The sequence below is a fragment of the Ipomoea nil genome, unplaced genomic scaffold (assembly GCF_001879475.1).
Source record: "Ipomoea nil cultivar Tokyo-kokei standard unplaced genomic scaffold, Asagao_1.1 scaffold3069, whole genome shotgun sequence".
Taxonomy (NCBI): domain Eukaryota; kingdom Viridiplantae; phylum Streptophyta; class Magnoliopsida; order Solanales; family Convolvulaceae; genus Ipomoea; species Ipomoea nil.
The window spans coordinates 3,858,058-3,884,543 of record NW_017619497.1 but is presented as its reverse complement, the minus strand read 5'-3'; the positions used below and the strand labels follow the sequence as shown (position 1 = coordinate 3,884,543).

Here is a 26,486-nt window from a genome sequence, read left to right as displayed (position 1 = left end):
AATTGTGATGATTATGGATTACTTGATCATGATAGGTATATACACTTCACATCTATGATTGACTCTATTACAATGCAGTATCTATTCGTAACTACTTTCTCAACTTACTGAAGCACAAAGAGTCAGTATCGCCTCCACTGAGGCTCGAAACCACAACCTCCCATATGGGAGTGCAACTTGGTGCCACTAGAGAGATGCTATTTGCTGCTATTCTATCTATTTGTGCATCAAGTTCAAAGAAAATCTTAATTTATAATGAAGAAATGATAGTAGCGAGTTATTTATAGGCTTTATCATATTCAGTCGGAAGAGTTTTGGTAATACTTTAAAAATGACTCTCGACGGGAGAATCCAGGCTATTCAGGAATAATCGCAGCAATTCCCCAATTCTAACGAAGTAGTTCCTTCGAAATCCAATGAAGAACAATGATTACTTAGGAACAACTTGCGAATTTGTGGCACCGTAGTAGAATCATTACCAATGGCACACTGTGTGCCTAAGTGCGAAAAGACAGTGCAAGCTCTGTTATGCCGAAACCTAAATGTTAAGTCAGCAACACTTTCAAATTCCACTTCTTCCCATCGCATCCGTCTTCAAGACGATATAGCCAGAACGTTTCACATCTTAGTGGGGAAAAGATTTAGCCCCTGGTGTATCTTGAATGCAGAAAGAGTAGAACTCATTTGAGAGAGCTTGGTGGTCTTAAGAATGGTTCGGGTGGAGGGGTGGAGGATTTTCTAAAATAAAGTGAAAATACCATGGAAGATTCTCTTTTTAATGTTTGGTATGGATATGGTAAGTTTATTGTTGGTTTTTATTCCTCACTCTTGTATAGGTGAACTTGGTTCGTTAAATTCTAAGGGCTAAGAAGGATCCAATGGAAAGACTGGAGAAGTATCTTCATTAGCCGGAAGGAATTAGTCTCCACTAGTGTCATTCGAAGAACGAACAAGAAAAGGGTGACTGTTTAGGTAGGATCGATGGATGTGGTCCAATGGCTAAAGCTCCGTCAGCTACTTGTAGACTGGACTCTCTTCACTTTAGGCTCGAGTTGTTTTTGGATGGGATGGTTTAATTTTTCTTCGTCACTAGTGGCAACGAAGTTCTTGGTAATTAGCAAGGGGGAAGGAAGATCTCCACTCATTTCATTCATTCAGTGCCTGCGGTGAGGCGCGACCCACAACAAACGAAGGGGGAAAGCTTGCTTTGCTTGCTGTAGCCCTATTTTAGTATATTAGGCTTGGTAAGCGTAAACTATATTTAAGTAGGCTCGCAGCTTCGCTCAGCAGAAGAGTCTTACTTTTTATTATATTAGTAAAGCGTTAGCGCCCAACCTACGGGCTTTTAAGGGATTGGGGAAGGGAAGAAAACAAAGAGGGTCACTCCTTTTATTTAGGAACATGGCTCGTTCATTCACTTGCTCATGAACTCGTAGCTCCGCCAGAAGTGACGAACCCTTGACCCTAGCCGACGACTACATGAGGGGGAAGCTATCTTAGAAGCTTTACCCCTTGCTTTACAGAGATACTTGTTATGAACTTACTAAATGACTAGATTCTCCCGGAACGTTAGCTAAGCTAATAGTTTTAGTTCCTTCAATTCAATCAATAAGCTTTTTATTGATCCAGGGTGCCACCCCCTTTCTTAGAATTAGAACCCATTGAGGGGGGCTTCGGCCTGGGAAGGGGAGAGTGGCCGAGTGGTCAAAAGCGGCAGCCTGTAAATCTGTTGAAGTTTTTCTACATAGGTCCGAATCCTGCCTCTCCCACTTGTTTGTTGTAGACTTCAGATAAGTGAAAAGAGGCATTCATCAGCATAGGAAAAGATCCTGATTTTGGCACTAAAACAATATTTGTGAATGAAAATTAGTACTAAAAAATGGTCGTGAATTAAAATTGGTAAGAATTAAACATATGGACCAAAACTATCATTATTTTTGCTAATATTCATGAGACCAAAGTTGATATTTTCTCTATATAAAATTGAATTAAAAATAACTTCAAGTCAAACCTCGGTAATTGAATCAACACCTAAAATGGAAGAAAGAGTATAAAATTAGTCCTTACAAAAATTATCATTCTCTATCTCCCTCCCTCCTTAAATTACTAAAAACTCACCACACCCAACCCCGCCCTTACTTTTTTTTTTTTTTGATTCTGTATCCAAGCTCTATATCTCTGCTCAATCACACTTCACTCTCTGCATTTAATTATTACTTCCCCACCACTACCACTGTTCCTTTAATTTAGCAGTTTAGCTTCTTGGCTGCCGGCAACCAAGTTCGATCTTCTCCCATATTTGCTTTAATTTGCAGAGGTTGAAGAAGAACTGGGCGGGTTTGAGATATATATATATATATATATATATATGGGGTTTCTCCTGCTGCATGCATTCTGTTCTTGGCAGGCAGTTTCTGTGGTGCTGATGAAGATCGATCGATAACCATCGGCATCGGGGGCTGGCTAAGCAGTGAATGAATTTCCCACATCGAATTCATACGGCAAGTATTTTCTCTTAATAAGCTCCTAGCTGGGACGGTTGTTTGTTGGGCTTGGTAGCGCAAGCCTGTAACCCAAGCGGGAGCATTAAGATGGTGGAACAATTGGGCTTGCTCTGATGGCTGGGCTTGGGGTGCTATCTTCCTCCCTGCCCGTTCCAAGTGGTGAGATGGGCCGTGGAGTCTTTGCTAAAGTTGAGGTGTCTCGGCCCTTAGATTGGAGGGCACCGCGTCAGGCTGGCTTCACAGAGCAGCGAAAACCTCCTTCTCTCTGCAGTGGAAGGATAACAGGCCGGTGCAACCTTGGTCCACTATAGCTTGATGGGCCGCCCAACTTGAACCACCATCTTTTTTTTTTAGAGCTTAGTTTATCGGGTTTCAATTATTTGGCAAAGCCTCACTTATATTTATTCACCTTCTCTGATCTTATGGGGGGTTTATGTGAATGTACTTTACCTGCCCTTGTTACAGGTGCTTTGTCCAATTTGTTTGTGTGATTCATAAATTTACAAGTAAATGAGATTTATTAACACATTTATTTATGTTTCATTGAAAAATGCATTGGTGTCTGTAAAAGACAGTGATGTATATATCTCAAAATTATTATTTTGGCTGTTGGTGATTCACGATTAATTGTATGCTTTGGTAATTTGGTTCATTTTAGTTGCTGAACTTTATTTTGTATTTTTTTTATATACCGATTGAATTTGGAGAATGATTTTGATTTTAGAATTGCAGAGAACCATTGTGGAGTTCAGCCTAGTTTGAAGTATGTAGTTATTCAAGATTAGTTAGAAAATCATATAGATATTTACATGGTCCTATACAAAAATTGTGAAAATGAAAATTTTCAATATCTACCATTCTCATTCATGAGAGGCTTATTATTTTTCTTAAACCTGTTAGCAGCTAGGTCCCTCAATTAGATGAATGAAGATTTGGTGGGGAGGGCAAGAGCAATTGTAAGGGTCAAAAACATATTGCAATGTAGATTATTATGTTGCATATATGCATTTATGATATAGTACTCTTAGTTTAGGTTTTAGTATCAAAGTATAAAATGCAGCATACAACTGAGCACAAGGAGTAGAAAGTAGCCGATGTTTTCCATTATTTGTAGTTTGTTGAATTGAGAGCACTTACTTTGTGCTAGCTAGCTTCTATATAAAGGATTTACTAACGTAGCTGAGCAGAGTTTAATCACTTTCATCCATCTTTTCTCTGTGTAATATTATTTTCTTCATTCTCATATAATAAAACCTCTTTAATTTGCATTTTCTTCTTCATTATGCTGAAATATTCAGTGACCTATCCTGAGTTCTCTCCATTCCCATTCCAGCCTGAATATGGAGCTTGGAGGAGATGCAACGTGCAGGCTATTAAAATCAGTGAGTCCTTCTATTGCTCAGAGTGTTATAAGCGAAGGACATATGGGAGGACCTAAGAAAGAGGTTCTCTCAAGCTAATGCGATTTTTGGTTTTCGATCTTATGCCAGATGTCTATATAAAGTGTTTGGAATGGCACTCAAACTAGGAAGACAAATCAATGGCACAAATATTGGATGTAGTGGGAATGATATAATAATGCAAGCTAATGCCAGTCAAGGTAGCCGGCTTCACAGAACAAATGAATGAAGTAGTTGTGGCTGTTGTTTCTGGTTCAAATTTTACCAGAACTTTCAATTACAAAAAAAAGGTTCAACACTAACAGTGGAAACAAGTCTGCAGCAAAATTCACATTTTGTGGAATAAACGGTCATACCATACACAAATGTTAGGTGTTCCATCTGCCTCTCCACTTGGTCATGACAGTTCGTTGCCTGTAGCCCAAAATTCAGCAGCAGAGAATGGCCGGTTTGCCAGATGAAACTCAAAATGAATCTCATAATATTCAGCCTAGAAGATCTACAAGACAAAAGTATATTCTTGTCAGATTACTACTGTGATATTGCTTATGCAGTGTAGCAATTGAGTTAATTCATTGATGCTCCTACTGAAAAGCATCTAGCAGTGGCTCATAGAGTGTTGAGGTATTTGAAAGGTGCACCAGGAAAAGGCATCTTTTATCCCTCAAGTTCAGAACTACATTTGCAAGCATACAACTAGCACAAGGAGTAGAAGGTCTTCTCCATTATTTGTAGTTTGTTGAGAGCAATTACTTTGTGGTAGCTTGTATATAAACGTTGTATGTAGTTGAGCAGAGTTTAATCACTTTCATCTTTTCTCTGTGTAATATTTTCTTCATTCTCAATGTATTAAAAGCTCTCTGCATTTTCTTCTTCTTCTTCTTCTTCAAAAAAAAAAAACTACTCATTTTACTTTTTTTTTTTTTTTTTTTTTTTTTTTTTTTTTTAATTATATTAGTTTTTGTTTTCCTATTTGTCTCTTAGAATAAGCAAGATTTATATTTCTTTTATTAATCTAGAACATAATGAGTTGGTTTTGTCCATTATAAGCATCCTTGTTATTGTTATGTTTTTTAATTTATTACGGAGTAATATATTAGAGCAACCCCAATAAGGGGTTGTGCATAGGTAGTAAGGGTGGGCACTTCGGTTCGGTTTATCCGAATCGAAACCGAACGGTTTGGCAAAACCGAACCGAATGCTATATAATTTTTTTAATAAATAATAATAATAATAATAATAATAAAAAAAGAAGTAAATTCAAGTTCCTTGATGCTTGCTCCACCGTTCAGTTCTCATTCTTACGGGTACCGAACCTTAAATTTTTTATTTGATTTCTTTATAGCTTGTTTTCTACATTGCACTTTTGTTGTTTGTCGCAATTGTTCTTTACCTCACAATTATATCTAACTTGAGTTATATTTACAATATTCAGTATTTTCCTTAGTTTCATGTTTTTCTATAAATTTAATGTACTTTACAATCATTCTAATTTTGATTTTCAGTGCACTATAATTATTTTCTAGTACTGGAATATATTTCGAGTGCACTAGCAATGACAGATTGTGTCCAAAAATTAACTATATAGTAATTGACACTTGTTCTTTTAATATCAACTATACAGATAGATGGTTATTCATCTTATCAATAAAAATATTCCAACAGAACCAACTGAAGTGTCGGTTGTGCAAAAACGTTAACTGATGTTTGGTAATTAGTACTTAGTATTGTGTTTGAATTTTGGATTGCTATTTTGTTATATAATGTTTAGAGTTTGAATTTGGATTATGTGAATATGTATTGTTTGGTAGTATGTTCGAAAAATTAGGAAATGTTGAAATTTGGGGATCTTAAACCAAACCGAATTAAATCCGAACCGAAACTGAACCGTTTCAAACCGAACCGAACACTAATGTTAAACCGAATGGTTTAACTTTTTTAAAACTGAAAAACCGAAAAAACCGAACCGAAACCCGAAACGCCCACCCCTAATAAGTAGTTTTGAGAAAAAAATGATAAGGTGGAGGAGAGATGAGAGAGGAGAGAGTTGCTTATGATATTTTGGAGATTTTGCCAGTGGTGAGACCCATCATATAAGAACAAAGAAATGCAGCTGGGTGCGTGAAGGCCAACTTGCGCCCAGCCTGGCGCGTGCGTGTTAATTACGTACTGCCTTTGATTTTTTTTTTTTTTTTTTAATTTAAATTTAACTTTTCTTTTGTTTTTTTTTTTCTCCATTTTTTTTATTTCATTCCATTTTCTCTTTTTCCTAAACACGCCTACAAAAACTCCTCAAAAATCACACCAAAATCTCCACTATTGAGCATCCATCAATAGTATTTATTATTACTACTGTCACTATAGCATATTATAATGATGATAATAATGAGGGTTTTGAATATGATGAATATTTTTAGCCTTCTCATTATTACTTCTATATTTACTCGGTTCATCATAACATAGTCATGCATATATGCATTGCGAAGAACTCTCGAAATGGATGTCTACATGTTAAGGAACTTGTTGAATAACTTAACAATTTTAAGTGATGCATGAAAAGATTTGTTTTGTTAGCTAGGTTAGTAAATCAGCGTGTAAGAAGGGAAACAAATTAAATCTAACATTATATGAGGAAATATATAATTAAAACACAATTTAACATGAAGATCGTCCGATGGAGGCGCGGCATATGCACAGCCTGCATCTTTGGAAGCTAATTAAGCACACTAATTAACGCTGGGAAGTTGATATATGATTTATGAAGCTCTAGACTTTCCAGTTGCAACCACGGCCGGAAATTATGAAATTTCCGACCACCTGAAAGTGATCTTAAATTAATTTGAAAGTAAAAAGTGATCGGAAATAGCAACAAAGGTTTGTCCGAATACCAAAAGTGGTCGGAACAAGACTTTCGACTTGAATTAAGATCATTTTCAAGTGGTCGGAAATTCCATAATTTTCAGCAGTAACATTATCACATGATCGACATCTCAGATGGCACTGTACATACGTGGTAATAGCTAGAAAATGGACATATATGCAACAGCCTAAGTGGTATTTAATTTGTACGTATTAGAATTTAGAACAGTATAATGGCAGTAGGCATCAGGAAGCATCAAGTCATCAATTTTGACTAACATGATATATATGAAGCACACAACAACGTAACAAATCCAAACAAATGTATATAAAACACAACAACAATTTGAAACTTACAACATAAACACTTGTATAATTGATATATATATATATATATATATATATATATATATATATATATATATATAAAGCCAATTCATTGTCAATAAATCCTGTATATTCTCTATCATCACATAAACATCCCTTAAGTGTCCATGATGGAAGACTGTCTGATATGATCTATCTCCACATCGATATACTTTTTATCAGTAGGAATTGTTGTCAACAATTTATCAAAAAGCCCTCCATCACAAGTGCACTAAAGGTGCAGGCTGCGGGCACAAGAAATTAGACAAATAACCAATTCAAAAGGGAGAAAAAAAGAAATGGAATGCACAAGATTTTTGTAAGGAAATAAAATGGAGTTAATATATAAATAAAAGGATGCATTCAAGGTTGTCACTTGTCAGTAAGGGAATTTAAAGAAAAGAGAAAACATAGACATAATCTTATATGTAATTATGTATATGGTTACCTCCTATGCTTGCATATGTGAGATCTATCACCTATTTTTGCTTCAATTCTACTGTAATACATGTACAAAGAAACATCCGCAAATGGCTGCAGACTCTGGAACAGCAAAATAGGGCAACTCTCATTCTTTTTGTTGTGTACCCATAATTTCCATAGTTGGACAGACTAATCTTTTAGGTGGGACAACTGGCCGCTACTCCATACCAAAATCAAGGGAACTCTTGATTTTTGGTTAAGAATGGATGAGTCTCTTCCACTCAACCACACCTTTCAGGTTAATGCAAAGTCTCATTTTGAATTGTACAATTACAGCTGTTTGTAGAGGAGAATGAAAGCTTGCTCATGCAGCACTTTGGTTGGGATTGGGGTGACAGCATCATCATCATAGCGCAGCCACTTGCCACTCGGATGGCGGGCATAGCTGTATAGTGACCCTTAAAAGGGTCCATCCTATGATGAGTTATCGTCACAACAAGCTCATACCTCCAATCCTGTTGTAGTTATATACATAAATATGATTCGAATTTTAATTTTAAAATAAGACAATCATCATCAAGATTATATATATATATATATATATATATATATATATATATATATATATATATATATATATATATATATATATATAGAAGAGCGCTCATATGCGGCGGGGTCTTACCGTGCGGCGGTGCGGTCAAATTCCAGAATACACCAACAGTGTTAACAATATGTACCAATAGTGCAATAAAAACACACCCCAATGAAATGTAATAAAACATCACAAAATACACCACAGACTCAAAAAAACACACCATATAACTCACCACCCCCAATGGTGTATTTTCGAACAGTGTATGGTGTTTTTACTCACACCTAATGGTGTGTGTTTGGTGATGCAGGGCTCTGTTTACTCTGTTTTGTGTGGTGTATTTCCTAACGTTGATGGTGCATATTTGGTGAGCTATTGGTGTTGCCGCACCGTAAGAAATAACCGCACCGTAAGACACTGCCGCACCTGAACCCGCCTATATATATATATATATATATATATATATATATATATATATATATATATATATATATATATATATATATATATATACATAAAAGATCGAAATGTCCAGGCAGGCATTGCGAGGTAGGTGCACGCTGCGGGCATGTAAGGTGCTAAAAATGAAAGATTAAAATTAAAGAAGAGTGTACAACAAGTAACACTAGAGAAGAAAAGCTTAAAGAACTTTTTGGTAAATATGCTGGTAGTTCCAAAACGATGGACTTAAAACACTATACTCGGAGGACCCCAAATGGTATACCCTATATACATACATTTTTTACTGATTGTCAGTAAAAATCAGTATGAAATCTACGATTAAGATCCAGGCCGGTGTAAAAAGGGTACGATGGTAGAAGGGTAGTTGGTGAGTTTCATTTTGTTTTTTTGGTTTTTTTTTTTTGGTTTTCTTTTTTTTAACAGATTATGATTTCATGTTCGAGTGGTCTTTAGAATAGGGAAATGATTTGGATTTTAGAATTCTAGAGAACCTTTGGAGTTCAGCATAGTTTGAAGTCTGTAGTTTTTCAAGATTACATAGAAAATCATCTAGATGTTTACGTAGTCCACTAAAAAGATGAGAATATAGGTGAATATATAAAGTTTAAAAAGAAACATAAGATAAAATGTACTCCGTATAAAGTAAAAATTTAATGATGTTTAAATTAAAAAAAAACATTAATTGGGAACAGACTAAAGTGGTAAGTAAAATAGATAAAATGTGACCGGTGGAGTATTAGATAGCCAACACTATTGTTTTAATATCTCAAAACACAAGTGCATTAAAGGTGCACGACTAACTCAAAAGAAATAGAATGCACAAGATTTTTGAAGGGAAATAAAATGGAGTTAATATATAAATAAAAGGAGGCATTCAAGGTTGTCAGTTAGGGAATTTAGTTTTTAGGAAAAAAGAAAAGAGAAAAGACATACATAATCCTATATGGTTACTTCCTATGCTTGCATTTGTGAGATCCGTCACCTATTTTTGCTTCTACTGTAATACACAAAGACACCCTTAAAAGGGTCTATCCCATGATGAGTTATCGTCACAACAATCTCATACTTCTGACCCTGTTGTAGTTATTATATACATAAATATGATTCGAATTTTAATTTTAAAATAATTAAGACAAGGGGAAATCGCACTTTTGGTCCTTCAATTAGTGCCCAATCTGCAATGTCATCCTTAGTTCCCAATTTGAACACATTTGGTCCCTCAATTATTCGACCATCAAGCAGATTTGGTCCTTCTGTCTGTTACTCCGTTTAACACCGTTTAAAGTATGAGTAAAAGTGGAATTTCACATAGCATTTGTTTTCAGCCCATTCCTCACAAAACAAATGCTTAATTAATGTTTTTTTCAATCACAAATCCCACCCGGGCAAAGAAAAAGTTGCTTACTTTGTTATCTAAACACAGAATTTTGCTGCTTTTTTCAATCCAGATTAGGCATGATTGCAATGTTAGATAATAAATTTAGTCTAACATGAACTGTAGTAAACGAGTAACCTGCCTCGTTACAGCGGAAGCTTTAGGATCGCCCGGATATCCCCAGCCATAGTCGTTGGTATTGCCACGAGATGGTAAACCAGTAGAATAAAGGTTAGTGTCGTTTTGTCTACCACTTCTCTCCCGAATACGTGATGGTACGTGTCCTGAACTCGGGAGCTGTGGGAGGACTATTTTGCTTAGAAGCCTACATGCCATCAACATAGGCAGATATTCAGTTAAAGCTTAACTGAATATCCTGAGTTGCATAACAGATTAAGTTACTAATTGACTCAATCTCCTACTTGCACCACAGCCACCCAATAATACAATATATTATAATATATTGTATTTAGGGAAAATACTTACATTCTCCCACTTGGTGCAAGTACTGGCACAACCTTCATTAAAGAACAAAATACAAGAACCATAGTAATACGTCATCTACTAATCAAGTGAGTAGTATCTACTATGATCACATGCATTTAAATTCTCTAACTTAGGTTCTTTATGAACAAACCCTACGTTTATTCTTAGTCCCTTAATGGATGTTTCTCAAAATATATTATGTGCACAACAGAAGGAAGAAACCATCCAAATTCACTGTATGATCTCCAAAATCTTAGAAGCATGCCTTAAGTAGATATCTCTTAATGTTAGCATAATGCTAACTATATTCTATGACTTGTTTATAAGTTAACATAAACACTACCTCTAACGGCTAAGAGCTTGAAGTTGACACGTCTGTCACTCCCACTCATTAAGATAGCCCAAAAGATAGTCAAGTCACAGAAACATTCCAATAACATAAACCATAAGGTCTAAGTCAATAATTTGGAATCTTAAACAGACACCAACTTCCCAAATAATCTCAAGGTCCACCTCGAAATTAATTGAACATTACGAGTCTTATTATGTCTTACAAAATTGTTTTGAGCCTTACAAACCAAAAATGGCCCAGGATCAATTTTGAAGAAACTAAAGACTATGTTAATTGCTACTAAAGAATTTATTAATTGGCAGTGCACCACAAGTTAAATGTTTTCATTCTAATAAATTCATTAATATTGTTACAACATTTTCATAAATATGTTGTACAACCAAACGTTCAATGAAATGAACTTATGAATTATAAGCACAAAAGACTAAATTAATACTTGTGAAAACTTTTGGACTTATTGCTAGACGCACAATCCAATTTGGAATGTATGAAAACAACTAAATCCATCAGCTTTAGTGGAGTATCTTAATGATCTTTCCTAAATGATCACTCCCACTGATTAAGATATTCTTTAGCCAAATTAATGATATAACACTCATAATTGATTTGACCAACTAAATAATGAAGATATAATTCCCCACCATTAGTGGGGCATACTAAATAATCAATATTTGGTTCCAATTATAGTCCAACTAAATGAATAATTAATGAGGACATGATTCTCCACCATAGTTGGACATACTAAAATAATAAAATACGCCTTCCAAAACCAAGTTAGAATTCGGCTCAGAAGATATATTTTATTATTGGAATCCAAAAGAAGTATATCATACCACGCAACTTACTATAGTTAATCCAAATAACCAAGTAAGCTTCGTGAAAAATAATTAATAAAATGTGTATCTAAATTTTGGGAAGTGACTAAATACATATTTTGCCAATGCAAACCACGAAACTTAGAATTATAATTGAACTAAATTTATAAATTCTAAGAAATTGAGATAAAGTTATTATCGAATGGGTTGATGAATTTATTGACATAAAACTTGCCTGTGGGCTAAAGTTTTAATTCTATTAAATTCAATTAAACACTTATGATAGTATTTTATCTCAATTACTAAATGACCAGAAGAATCTAGTGACATAAAACTTGCCTGTGGACTAAAGTTTTAATTCAATTAGATTCATTACAACCATACAATTATCAAATGGGTTGAAGAATCAAGTGACATAAAACTTGCCTGTGGGCTGAAGTTTTAATTCAATTAGATTCATTACAACCATTATGACCAAAAAAACACTTAAGAGATCATGTTCCTTATCTTAATCCCTGTGGGCAAATTAAGATATATGACCTAAAGTTTACATCATACAATTAAGCTTCATGATAGAGATGAGAATTATTCATAAAGTAAGTAAAATTCTTTATTTCTATCATTACTGATAAAACTACTAAACTACATCCCGATATATAATTGCCTGTGGGCTAAATTATGATCATAGTTCAGTATTTCATCCTAATTAATCATACAAATATAACGAAATTGCCTGTGGGCTAAATTCCATCATATTACATACAATTAATCACAATTGATATGTCTAAAACTTTATATGACCCTAACATCTCAATATATAATTTTAACTGATTAAGGATGCTGTGGCTACTCCCCAACTAATTAAAATTATAAGATCACTAGACATTTATCAAATTTTATGTGACCCAACAACTCAATATATAATTTTAACTGATTAAGGATGCTGTGGCTACTCCCCAACTAATTAAAATTATAGGACCACTAGGCATTTATCATTGCCATCTTTATGTGATTTGAACTTTAGACAATTTTTAGTAAATTAAAGATGCTGTGGCTACTCTTTAATTAATCTAGAAATTGTAATCACTTGGCAAAAGGGGAAGTTAAAGCCTAACAAACGAATTAAACCAACACATGATAGCCAATTATTAGGTATACTCCCAGGAAAGTTGGTCGAGACGAAGCTCGGTTAAATACCAACTCCTTAGACAGAGTAGCGTCGCAAGGGGACTAGTAGCAACAAGGCTTTTAAGCCAGGGCCATAGAACTAGTATTCCTCCCCAAGAAACTTCCCTAAGTCATGTGTTCTCATGTTTGAAGTAAAATCGTTTGGGAGATCTATACAATTGTAGATTCACTTATGGATAAGGCTTTAAATTGATGAACTAAATTAGCGGACTAAACGTGCTTAAATTCAGGCACTACCGCAGCTAAAGTTTATGCATAGGTCCAACTTAATAAGGAACTAATATAATTTCATCCTAAAGTATGCACTTCTAAAGGCATAGTAAAATTGCATAATTTAAAAAAAAACAGAATATTATGCGGTGGACAAGTATGCATAAAATCAAACATTAAACTCATATATTCTAAATAAATTGCATAAACCAAAACAATTTTAAATATGAGCAATAACCTCAAAGTATACAATTAATATTCAAAACTAGCTAGTATGATTTCTAACCAAAAGAAATCCAAAATTTGAATAATAATATAATAGATGTATACTTTGAAAGGTTAAAAACTATAAGCCCACGTGAAAAAGTTTTAATTGCATAAAATCAACTTTGGGAGAAACATGCTAAATTCACAAATATCAAGCCATAGTATATGTTTTATTCGTAAATAAAATCTCACAAATCTCAACTGCATAATTAAACTTAATATTATGCACTTAATGTGATTAAAAGCATAAAACAATTTAAAGAGTATGAAAAACACTAAATGTGTATTCAATTATTCATACTTAACTAAATGTGGGCAATGGCATCTAAAATCATAATTCAAATACTAAATAAATTGCCAAGAAAACATGTTTTTCCAAAATCTGAATTGATTAAAAAATCACTCTCCAAAACTCAATTAATAATATTATTAATGGCATAAAATTGCAAATAACCAAAAAAGCAATAAATAGCCATAATAATAGTATTATGTTAATTTGGAGACTAAATATGAAAAACAATAGTTAAAACTTGTTAACCTTTAAAACATTTTTGGATATCACTTCAAAATTTAATAAAACTTAAGTCCGAAAATAAATGCCACATAAATCAATTTGGAAACAATTCATGACTTAATACCATAAAAATGATGTTATCATTAAATAAAATATTAATAGTAATAAGGAGCATTATAATCACTATGAACATTTTTAATAATGACAAACATGGTAATACATATCTTAATGTTTCCATATTCTTAAGGATAAAATGTGACTAGTTCAAAATGGTTAACAGCTATAACAGTAGTTACCAATAATAATAGTAAAATGTAATTAATGATTTGCGTACCTCAATATGATGCAAACTGCATCTATCGATAGCACTAACAGCGATAGCGAAGAAAGCCTCCAAAATCTCCCATCTTCACGGAGAGTTTAGTTGAATCGCCCAATGGTACGCAACAGTTTATTGGTAAGAAAATGAAGTGACATGGGTAATCTTACCAATGTACCAAATATAGTAGATTACCATGAATTAATAATTATTATGAAAGATAATAAATGAGATTAGCCCCTAAACTTAATAACATTAATTAATAATGTAAATTAATAATAATTACAATAAATGTAAAATTGTAATTAAGGGATGCTAAATACTAATCTCAATTTACCACATAATAATTAATTAAGACTGTAATGAGTCGGAGATTAAAATTAAGGTATAACCAAATTACCAAAAAAAAATGTAAAGGCAACATAACTATGTACATTGCTTACCATTAAGAAAACAGAATATTATTGTTAAGGCCCTTAAAACTATTAATAGATTAATATATAATCAGCTTAAATAATAGTTATAATTCTTAATGGCCAAGACAATAATTATAATTCTTAATGACTTCAAATGGTAATTGTAATCCTTAAACCCTTATTGACTCAAAATCACGCAATGATAATAATTATAGCACAAAATTGCTTAAGTCAGGCCCATAAACCTTAATGTCCCAAGTTAATTATAACATGAATGATAAATGTTCTAATATGGAAATAGATCCAAACATTATATTATCACCAACAATAAATACCGTTAACAAAATACGGTAGTTAGTAATAATTGAAACTAAATAAACATGTTATAATCAAAATAAAAAGAATGTGCTACAATTATTATTAAAATATCAATTAAATAATAGTAGGATCCATACTGACCAAGATAGGTCCTAAATAGCTTGTTCAAAATAGGTTTTAAAGTCCCAAGTAAAAAATTAGGACTAAAATATGCTCAAAATTAAATGAGAAACCAAACAAGCTCTCTTAATAATAGGTTATAATGTCCAAAATTAACCTAAGGATCCAAAATTGAACGATATTTAACATAAAATCTATGAGTTAATAATATGCTATATCCAACCTTAATATATGCTTTTCTAAATGTACAATTATAATAAAATAATTTAAAAAAATATACAGAGCATGTTTGGATTTTGCAAATTAATATATTATTAACTCATAAATACTAAATAAATTGCAATAATTCAAGCAATTTAATATGCACATTAATATTAAATTAAAATTCAAGTAGCAAATTCAATACTTAATATTTGATCAAAATTGAATAACAATTTAATTGTGAATATAACGCCAAAAAATAAGAGGAAACTAAAGGGCATTAATACAACTCTCAATATTAAATTAAAATTCAAATAGCAAATCAAAACTTAATATTTGCTCAAAAAATGAATAATAATTTAATTATGACATGAATGACTGCAATTGAACTAATAACGGCAACAATTCAATCACAAATAATGCCACAATTCATCTGATCTCAATTTGAAATTTTTAATGCCAAAAGTAAAGAATAACTAAAGGGCATATTATTTCAAAACAAACAATTATTAATATTTACCATTTGCCAAAATCATTTACAATATTAATTAAGGTAATATTAATATGGCAATATTAAACTAAATAATTACCAATTACCTAAATTAATATATATAAATATAGAATTATTAATTAAGGCAAATATAAAAATGGTAAATAAAGTAAATTGTTGTAAATAGGAACGTAGCGTACCAGTTGTCTTCTTCATATGAATTGCCGGAAAAGCAGCGAAGAAGCAGTGAAGAAGCAACGAGGCGCCATCATCTCTCCTCGTTGCAACGCTGGTCCGCCACCATCCTCACCGTATCTCCTCCGTGCAACGCCAATCAACCGCCGCCAAGGCCTGATGCGACGCTAACTGAAGAAGGGAGCAGTGCCACCCGATGCAGCCGCCATTGTCTTCCGCGCCACCTGAAGGAAGCAGTGACGGCCCTCCAGAAAACAGCCCATTGCCACCGCCGCCTGATCTTCAATTTGCGAGATGAGAGCAGGGCCGCCGCTCTTCGTCTCCCACCTGCGGCAAGGTCGACGGCGTCACCACCTTGTTCTTCGCGTCGCTGGAATGGTGCTCCTGCATCCACATCGCCACTCATGAGGACGACGCCAATGATCAACGCCTGACTCGTCCACGCAAAGTTCGCCGTCGATGGAGATCGCCGGAAAATCCGGAACACCAGCGATTATTTGCGGCCAAAATGCGACGGGGACAGAGACCAAAAACGGTGAATAAAAAATTTTTCGGTGATGGTTAGTTCCCAAAAAAAAAAAATACACACTGCGTTGATTTCCAGAAAATAAAAAAACAAATATATTTTCAAAATATATATTTGTTACCGATTAATCAACCAGGCAGAGATTTGTAGAGCTCTGATACCAAATGTTAGATAATAAATTTAGTCTAACATGAACTGTAGTAAACGAGTAACCTGCCTCGTTACAGCGGAAGCTTTAGGATCGCCCGGATATCCCCAGCCATAGTCGTTGGTATTGCCACGAGATGGTAAACCAGTAGAATAAAGGTTAGTGTCGTTTTGTCTACCACTTCTCTCCCGAATACGTGATGGTACGTGTCCTGAACTCGGGAGCTGTGGGAGGACTATTTTGCTTAGAAGCCTACATGCCATCAACATAGGCAGATATTCAGTTAAAGCTTAACTGAATATCCTGAGTTGCATAACAGATTAAGTCACTAATTGACTCAATCTCCTACTTGCACCACAGCCACCCAATAATACAATATATTATAATATATTGTATTTAGGGAAAATACTTACATGCAACACACAGTTCATGGTCGGCAGAGGCCATCAAAAGCTGAAAACTAAAGATCCAAGTTTCTCTGATAAAGCTTAACACTTTGATATATCTTGAGCTTGAATTATGTATAATCACAGTTCAGACCCAATAAGTTGAAGAACGATAGCTTTTTTTCGATGCCATAGTATGATATTTAAAGGATAAAAATCAAGATTTACAATTTTATATGATTTATTTCTTTTTTTTTTTTTTTCTGCAACCCAAAAAGGCAGGGCAAGAAAAAGAAATACTCCGTAAAAAATGATTTATTAAAAAAAATTAACATTAATAAAAGAAACATCATCCTTTACTGAAACTTAGGAAAAAGATGCAGAAACTGAAAAAAGCAAGAAACTAACATGAAATTGTCAAAATAGTAACGAACCTGAATTTATGAAGAAACTAATGGCATAATATATTAATAACTAATAAGGTGCTAAAAAGGATAAATCTTTCATGGCAGAAAAACGGGATTTTGAAAAATAACAAACTAACATGAGCCAGAGCGGAGCATATCGACAAGAGGGCCGACGGCGCCGGAGATGTAGGTGCACGCTGCGGGCATGTGAGGTGCTAAAAATAAAAGATGAAAGATTAAAAGAAAGTGTAGAACAAGTAATACTAGAGAAGCCTCTCGGGACGTGCTTAAGAAGGCATAATATATTTTAATATAGTTTGCTTTATGGACTAGTTCTTCCTAGTTTGTAGGATTAGAATATTTCTAATAACTGTTCACAGGTTTTGGTGTTTCAGTTGTATGCTTGGCTATTTAAGCCCTCTTTCCCTGTTCATGAAATACATTCTTCATTATATCTCTATAGTGCTGATGCGTCTTTCACGACGGATGCTTCTGCCGGTGGGGCGTGCTTACGGGACTCTCGGGGCATTATATTCTTCAAATTGGCTTATGCTTCCGTCTTGATGCTGCCTCGGCTTTGGAAGCTGAGACTGTCTCGTTGTGTTTAGCTTTGCAATGGTGTGAGGCGTTTGCTAAATACCCATTCATGGTTGAAGTGGACTAGCTGGCCCTCGCCACTTTAGTGTTGGGGGAGCAAACAAGGATTCCATGGAGGATAAAGGATGAGATTCTTTCTATTCGATCTAGCCTTGCTACTTGGGGCTCCACGATAGGACATGTCTATCGGGAAGCCAACCAGGTGGCAGATGCTTTAGCAAAAGCTGGTTTGAGTTTTCCATCTTCCAGAATTTTTTATGGCGCTAGCTCTTTGCCCGAAAAGGCCAGGTTAGCAGTTTTGTATGATCAAAGGGGCTTTGCCTCTCATCGGGCTGTTCGCCGGCAATAAAGTCTGTTTTCGTTTAAAAAAAAAAAAAAGTAATACTAGAGAAGAAAAGCTTAGAGAGCTTATTGTGAAATTCTTGCGCTAACAGGTGGAATTCCAAACTGCCAGTGGGCAGTCGGCAAATGATAGATCTGATTACCACCCTTGTTGGGGAGAAAGATTTGTCAAAATATTCATTGCCTCTGATCTGTAAGCAGAACTTCCATGCAGCTCGGTCTTGTGTTCTTTTAACATATATTATTGATCATTGAAGTAAATGTTTATGCATTCATGCAGCCACCGCCGTATTGTTGAATACAAGACTGCTTACTATTCATTTTACCGCGGGTTGAATTTGTCTCTTGTTTCTATTATCTTCTCCAGAAATAGACTTGTCTGTAACTAACATTTATGATGGATTGATAGTTTTAGAAAATATAATTATGCTCCATGGTTTTACGTGGCCTTAGTGGAAACTGGAAACAATGCGTTGTTCTCCCCTTCACCTTTTACATAAGTTCATAAAATGTCAATTCAATTTTTTTTTGGTGATCCAGGTGGCATGTGCACTTCTTATGGCTGGTGAGGATCTTGAGAAACATGTTGGCATAAAAAACATTCTTGTTGATATGGGAATGAATCTATTTTCAAGTTCAGGTAAGCACTATTAACAGTTATTTGTTCACTGAAGTGGTATTTCAGCATTTCAAACACCCATTTATTTCAGTAGCAAATGATTTTGGTGTCCTTTGTAGGATGATTATCTGGATTGTTTTTCTGATCCAAAGGTTCTTGGTAAGGTATGTTAAATGGAATTCAAACTATACTCTTTTTCTTAGATCTCTATTTGTTGAGTTATCTTTTCTCGTAAAGAACATATTCATCAAGGTGGAGATTGTTGAGTTTGTCTCATATATGAATTAGGAATAAGTGTTTGTCTCATACGAGTAGGAGTGAAACGGGTAGACCTATTGTATAGGGATTGGATGTCTATAAATATATTGGTTGTATCCCTAAACGGTGGTGTCACCACTATCACCATCACTATGAATAAGAGTATTGTTTCACTCCCGTGGATGTAGGCACTTTGCCGAACCACGTAAATCTTGTCTTCTTTACCCTTTCTGTCATTATTATTTTTTATTGTTCCTGTTAATCTCAACACTATTTGACTTAAATATTTAAAATTGAAATTTATTGACAAGTGTTGCACACTTTCAGATTGGAACAGACATTGAAGACTTTAAGTGCTCTTGGTTGGTTGTGAAAGCACTGGAACTTTGTAACGAGGAACAAAAGAAGACACTATATGTAAGTTTGAAATTTAATACGCTTTTATGCCACTAGAACAACACCAAAATTAACATAACTTCACTAGATCGCGAACCTTGTTCATCTGCTACTTCACACCTTCAACAATAGGTAATGAAGGAGATGGTGAACCAACATGTATAGTTGAGATGAAAGCTAGACTACAAGCTGAAAGAACTCAAATGCAGGTTCAAATGCAAGCTCAGATTGCAAGTTTGATGGATGAGTTGCGTCGCAACGGCATGCTATTCACTCCAAGTACTCAAGCTAAACATTAGCTAATTCAAATGATGAAAACTTAGGAGATGATTAGATTATTTTTAGTAATATATTTGATACTGGTTCTAATGATGTAACATTATATTGTTATACTTATGTTATTGTTATTGACTTTGAATGCTTTAATATAATATATTTTATAATTGTACTATTCAAGTATTGTATTATAGGCTTAATGCCTGTTTTTTTTTTATTAATTAGTGGGTACATTTGTTTTATTAATTTTTAGAATTTAGCGACGGACAAATATGGTAGAAAGACAACGAAATAGTGACGGAAAAATCTGCAGTTAAATTTAGCGACGGATATTTTTGTCACTTAGTAGAAAATTAACGACGGATAATTTATTATTTTAGCGACGGAATTTCCGTCCCTAATTGTAGCGACAAAATATTCCGTCGTTATTCGCACACAAATTTCCTCTTCGAATCCGTCGCCAGAAGAAATCTAGCGAATGATTTATTTCGTGTTGCGACGGACATTTCTGTCGCTAAAACTAGCGACTGAAATAAATTGTGTTGCTAAATTCTAACGACGAGGGTTTTTGTGACGGTCGCTAATCCGTCGCTTTTAGCGACGGAATTATCCGTCGCTATTCCGGTGTTTTTTTTTGTAGTGTTAAATATGCGGGTAGTTCCTAAACAATAGACACATGCATTACTAAGCATACAAAAACCATTAGGATAGAACCGGACTTAATTAGTTTTAATTCCTCATCTTCTCCAGCACCACCTTCTATCAAATCGGTGTTTGTTAAAGAATCTAATCCTCAATCGGCAGATAATGTGGTATAAACACATAACTCAACTCCAGTTGATTATAGAAATAATCGGAATCGGCAAGGCTTAGGTTTCAAGAAAGTTGACCAGACCCATCAAAATAAGTCTAATAAGACAATCATTTAGAAATTAAACCAAGGGGGCCAACGAAAGAAGTGAAAAACTTCTAAAAATAAAGGAATAAAAAATTCTAGAAGAAACGAAAGTGTTCGGAAGGAGTGGGTTCACACATGAAGGACCTTTGATCCAAACAAAGTGGACCCAACTCTCATAGGAACAAAACTTCTAATTTTATTTCAAATTTGAATAAAATTTAATTTAAAAAATAGTCTAATTAAAATAGATATTTTTTATAATATATTTCTATTTTTTTTTCTAAACTAGAAAAAAATATAAATAGAATTAGAAATTATACTATAGAGAAATTTTCAATTTTGGTCCACTGACTATTGCGCTTGTATTAATTGCAACACTTGACTATCAAAAATGTTAATTTAGTTCTTTGACTATGCAATTTCTATCAATTTTGGTCACGCCTGCCAAATTACCGACCAATTGTGACCAGAAAATTTTAATGGATAAAATTTTGAGGGTAATTTAGTCATTTACTCTTTTTTTTTCTTCTCCGTTTCTTATCTTCTACGCCGCCGGAAATTTTTTACTAAAACTTGCTGAAGCTTAGACGCCATTTTCAATCACCGAATGGGCATCATAATTAAGCCTACAATTAGTGTCATACTTAAGAACTAACCTTAATAATTTGCAGTACACAGTCACATAATAAATTGGAATTGAGATGAGTATGTAGAATCATATTACGCACCTTACCAAAAAAAAAAAAAAAAAAAAAATCATATTACGCAACAAATTAAGAAAATAAAAGAAAGAAGAACCAGAGTAGTGCGCGTTGCTGCTCCGGAGAAATTTCCACGCCACCGACCGGAGTACCTCCAGCCACCGCCGCACTACAGATTAATTCGCCGAACAGAGCTCTGAGCGAAGAGATTGAATTCTTCCTCTGCAGAATTCGCCCTCTTTTTATCATTGCTGGATAAATTAAAAAAAAAACCCAAGTATTAATCTATACTGTATTATAGTATATTTGTTGTTTGGTTGTGTTTATATTTGTTGTCTGGTTTCTTGAACTGTATGCCACTGCCGCTTCGTCACTGCTGTTGTTGGCTTTGGAAAGAAGAGAGGACCAAACTCATCCGAACAGGGAGAGATGAAGGATGGCGACGGCAGCTTCATGAACGAAGGAAGAAACAATCACCAGAAACCAGAGGGAAGAGATGGATTCATGGGGAAGAAAGAAAAAAGGACTAAAATGACTATAATACCCTCAAAATTGTATCCATTAAAATTTTTCAGTCACAATTGGCCGATAATTTGGCCGACGTGACCAAAATTGATAGAAATCGCATAGTCAAGGTATTAAATAAACATTTTTGATAGTCAAGTGTTGCAATTAACACAAGTGCAATAGTCAGTGGACCAAAATTGAAATTTTCTCTTATACTATAATATAGATAAATATCTATAATTTCTAATTAGTAATTAGAAAAAAAAAATATAAATAAGAACATAGTTTGGGGCGGATGTCAATCAATAGTCATACTATAATATCATATTAAAACTTTAATTTTAATTTTATATGCTTTGCATTCGTTTCAATCAATAGTTATATAGATCCTCGTCCACCAGAATAGATCGAAATGCCCTATATTAATTATAAAAATATATAACAATTTATGAATAACATAATAAAATTAAAATACATATATTAATAATGATGATAATAATGAGGGTTTTGAATATGATGAATATTTTAGTCTTCTCATTATTACTTCTATATTTACTCGGTTCATCATAACATAGTCTCGAAATGGATGTCTACATGTTAAGGAACTGGTTGAATAACTTAATAATTTTAAGTGATGCATGAAAAGATTTGCTTTGTTAGCTAGGTTAGTAAATCACCGTGTAAGAAGGGAAACAAATTAAATCTAACATTATATGAGGAAATATATAATTAAAACACAATTTAACATGAAGATCGTCCGATGGAGGTGCGGCATATGCACAGCCTACATCTTTGGAAACTAATTAAGCACACTAATTAACGCTTAATTGGAGGTTGTAGAATTATATTGTGACAGAACAAATTAAAGGATCAGAACCGAACGTGAAGTGGACCGGATCATCAGATTCCTCCAAGGCTTAAATGATGAGTACAATTCTCTTAAGACTAACGTGGTAGTTCTTGATCCATTACCAGATATCCACAGGGTTTTTGTTATGGCTAACATGATATATAGTCACTTATATGAAGCACACAACAACGTAACAAATCCAAACAAATGTATATAAAACACAAAGAACAATTTGAAACTTGCAGCATAAATACTTGTATAATAATTGATGCATCATCTAGTCAATTCATCGTCAACCAATCCCATATATCCTCCATCATCACATAAACACCCCTTACGCGTCTATATGATGGAAGACTGTTTGATCTATCTCCACATCGATATACTCTTTATCGGTAGGAAATGTTGTCAACAATTTACCAAAAAGCCCTCCATCCCATGTAACCAAAGAGAATATAAGATATTTGTTCCTTGTTTGTTCGTTTATTTACAAAAATGACAATTGAGGTGAAAATATAGAAAGTTTAAAAAGAAACATAAAGATAAAATGTATTCAGTACGTATAAAGTAAAAGTTTAATGATGTTTATTTTTTTTTTTTTTTTGAAAAATAGACATTAATTCGGAGCAGACTAAAATAGTAAGTAAAACAGATAAAATGAGATCGAGATCGAGAGTATTAGATAGGCAGCACACTTGTTTTAATATCTCAAAACACAAGTGCACTAAAGATGCAGGCTGCGGGCACAAAAAATTCAAAAAATTAGACAAATGACCAACTCAAAAGGGAGCATAAAAGAAATAGAATGCACAAGATTTTTGAAGGGAAATAAAATGGATTTAATATATAAATGAAAGGATGCATTCAAGGTTGTCACTTGTCAGTAAGGGAATTTAAAGAAAAGAGAAAAGACAGACATAATCCTATATGGTTACCTCCTATGCTTGCATCTGTGAGATCTGTCACCTATTTTTGCTTCTACTATAATACATATATGTATAAAGTGACCCTTAGAATTGTTAATATTTTAAAACCTCACCACTACTAGTGTTCCTTTTAATTTAGCAGTTTAGCTTCTTGGCTGCCGGCAACCAAGTTCGATCTTCTCTCATATTTGCTTCTTCATTGCTTTAATTTGCAGAGGTTGAAGACGAACTGGCCTGGGCGGGTTTGATATATATATATATATATATATGGGGTTTCTCCAGCTGCATGCATTCTGTTCTTGGCAGGCAGTTTCTGCGGTGCTGATGAAGATCGATCGAGAACCATTGGCATCGGGGGCTGGCTAAGCAGTGAACCAATTTCCCACATCGAATTCATACGGCAAGTATTTTCTCTTAATAAGCTGCTAGCTGCGACGATTGTTCGCTGGGCTTGGTAGCGTGAGCTTGTAACCCGAGTGGGAGCATTAAGATGGTGGAACAATTGGGCTTGCTCTGATGGCTGGGCTTGGGGTGCTATCTCCTGGCTTGCCCATTCCACGTGGTGAGATGGGCCATGGAGTCTCTGCTAAAGTGGAGGCGTCTTGGCCCTTAGATTGGAGGGCATCGCGTCAGGCTGGCTTCACAGAGCAACGAAAACCTCCTTCTCTCTGCAGTGGAAGGATAACAGGCCGGTGCAACCTTGGTCCAACCACCATCTTTTTATTTTTAGAACTTAGTTTATCGGGTTCCCTTAGATTGGAGGGCACCGCGTCAGGCTGGCTTCACAGAGCAGCGAAAACCTCCCTCTCTTGCAGTGGAAGAATAACAGGCTGGTGCAACCTTGTACCACTATAGCCTGATGGGCTGCCAAACTTGAACCACCATCTTTTTATTTTTAGAGCTTAGTTTATCGGGTTTCAATTCATTTTTTATACAGATTGAATTTGGCAAATCCTCACGCAAATATATTCACCTTCTATGATCTTATGGGGGGTTTATGTGTTGCTGAATGTACTTTACCTGCCCTTGTTACAGGTGCTTTGTCCAATTTGTTTGTGTGATTCATAAATTTACAAGTAAATAAGATTTATTACCATATTTATTTTTGTTTCATTGAAAAATGCATTGGTCTCTAAAAGACACAGTGATGCATATATCTCAAAATTTATTATTTTGGTTGTTGGTGATTCACTATTAATTCTATGCTTTGGTTCATTTTAGTTGGTGAACTTTATTTTGTAATTTTTTTTTATATACCGATTGAATTTGGGTAATGATTTTGATTTTAGAATTGCAGAGAACCATTGTGGAGTTGAGCCTAGTTTGAAGTCCGTAATTATTCAATATTAGTTAGAAAATCATCTTATCTAGATATTTACATAGTCCATGTATACAAAAATTGTGAAAATGAAATTAAATTTTCAATTTCTACAATAATCCTCATTTATGTATGTATTTGCTGTGAATGAGAGCCTTATTATTTTTCTTAAACCTGTTAGCAGCTAGGTCCCTCAATTAGATCAATGAAGATTGGGAGGGCAAGAGCAATTGCAAGGGTCAAAATAACATATTGCAATGTGATGAATGAATCAAGAAGCAGCAGTTGATGAATTGGTCCAACAGCAGCAGTTCTCTCTTGCTCAACAAGTGGTAGTTGATGTTAGTTAATAAGGAAGGACTTTTTAGTCTTTTCCCTCTCTTTAGCAGTTATAACTGCTTCGTGTATATAGTCCCTGCTGTGTGTTCATTCTCCAAGTGTAACAAACACAATAAACTCTCCATCTTTCTTCTCTCCATTTTTCTTCTTCGATACATGTTTCTCTCTACTGCTTAGTTACCTGGTTCCATGAGTCATTGCTAAGCTCATCATGGTATCAGAGCGTCACCGAAGTTACGCCGCAACGGTTGTGATGCCGGATGACGGAGACAGGAATACGATCGGAGGAGCAGAGGCTTCTTCAAATCAAAGTCCGGTGAATCAAGTTCCGATCAATGTTAGCCGGAGAATAGATGAGATAGACGATCCGTTGTACCTTCATGTGACTGAAAATCCGAATGTGATCCTCGTTTCTCCACCTATCTCTGAGTTGAACTACGCATCCTGGAATCGATCAATGAGGATCGCACTAGGAGTCAAAAATAAGCTCGGTTTCGTCGATGAGAGCATTCCAAATCCAGGAGAATCCGATCCTAAATATCCTCAGTGGAAGAGATGCAACGATATTGTTTGCTCCTGGATTCTTAAATCACTCAATCCTGCCATCGCAGAGAGTGTCTTGTATTTTGAGTATGCTAATGAGATATGGAGTACTCTTGAGAAGAGATATTCTTAGGTTGATCCTCACAAAATAGCAGAACTGCAGAATGAAATCTTCAGGAACACACAAGGCACCATGACAGTTAGTGAATATTTCACTAGAAGCAACGCCTTATGGGAGCAATTGAAAATCATGAGGCCAATTCTGAAGTGCGAATGTGTTCCTAGATGTTCGTGCAGTCTTCTCAGTAAGATCCAGAAGGAGAGGGAAGCTGATCAGATAATCCGCTTCTTAGATGGCTTAAATGAAGAATTTGAGACAGTGAAATCTGGAATCCTTGTCATGGATCCCCTTCCTACTATGGAGAAAACTCTTAACATGACCTTGAAACTGGAAAGAAAGATCAAGAGTGTAAACAACCAGAGGACAATGAGATAATCCATTCCAATGCTATTCAAATCAATTCTCAGCTTGCAGATGATCAAAGTCTTGTGGCAGCCTCCACTTCTTATAATG

General features: G+C 34.6%; 2 long non-coding RNA genes across 2 annotated transcripts; one reads left to right on the top strand and one right to left on the bottom strand.

Moving 5' to 3' along the window:
• Positions 1-208: 208 nt before the first annotated feature.
• On the bottom strand, positions 209-25,661 carry LOC109165636. Its single transcript, XR_002051575.1, has 3 exons — positions 25,649-25,661; positions 24,560-24,561; positions 209-356 (listed from the first exon to the last, which is right to left on the bottom strand). It is a non-coding gene; the product is annotated as an uncharacterized LOC109165636 (long non-coding RNA).
• On the top strand, positions 18,902-19,574 carry LOC109165635. Its single transcript, XR_002051574.1, has 3 exons — positions 18,902-18,921; positions 19,020-19,064; positions 19,486-19,574. It is a non-coding gene; the product is annotated as an uncharacterized LOC109165635 (long non-coding RNA).
• Positions 25,662-26,486: the final 825 nt, after the last annotated feature.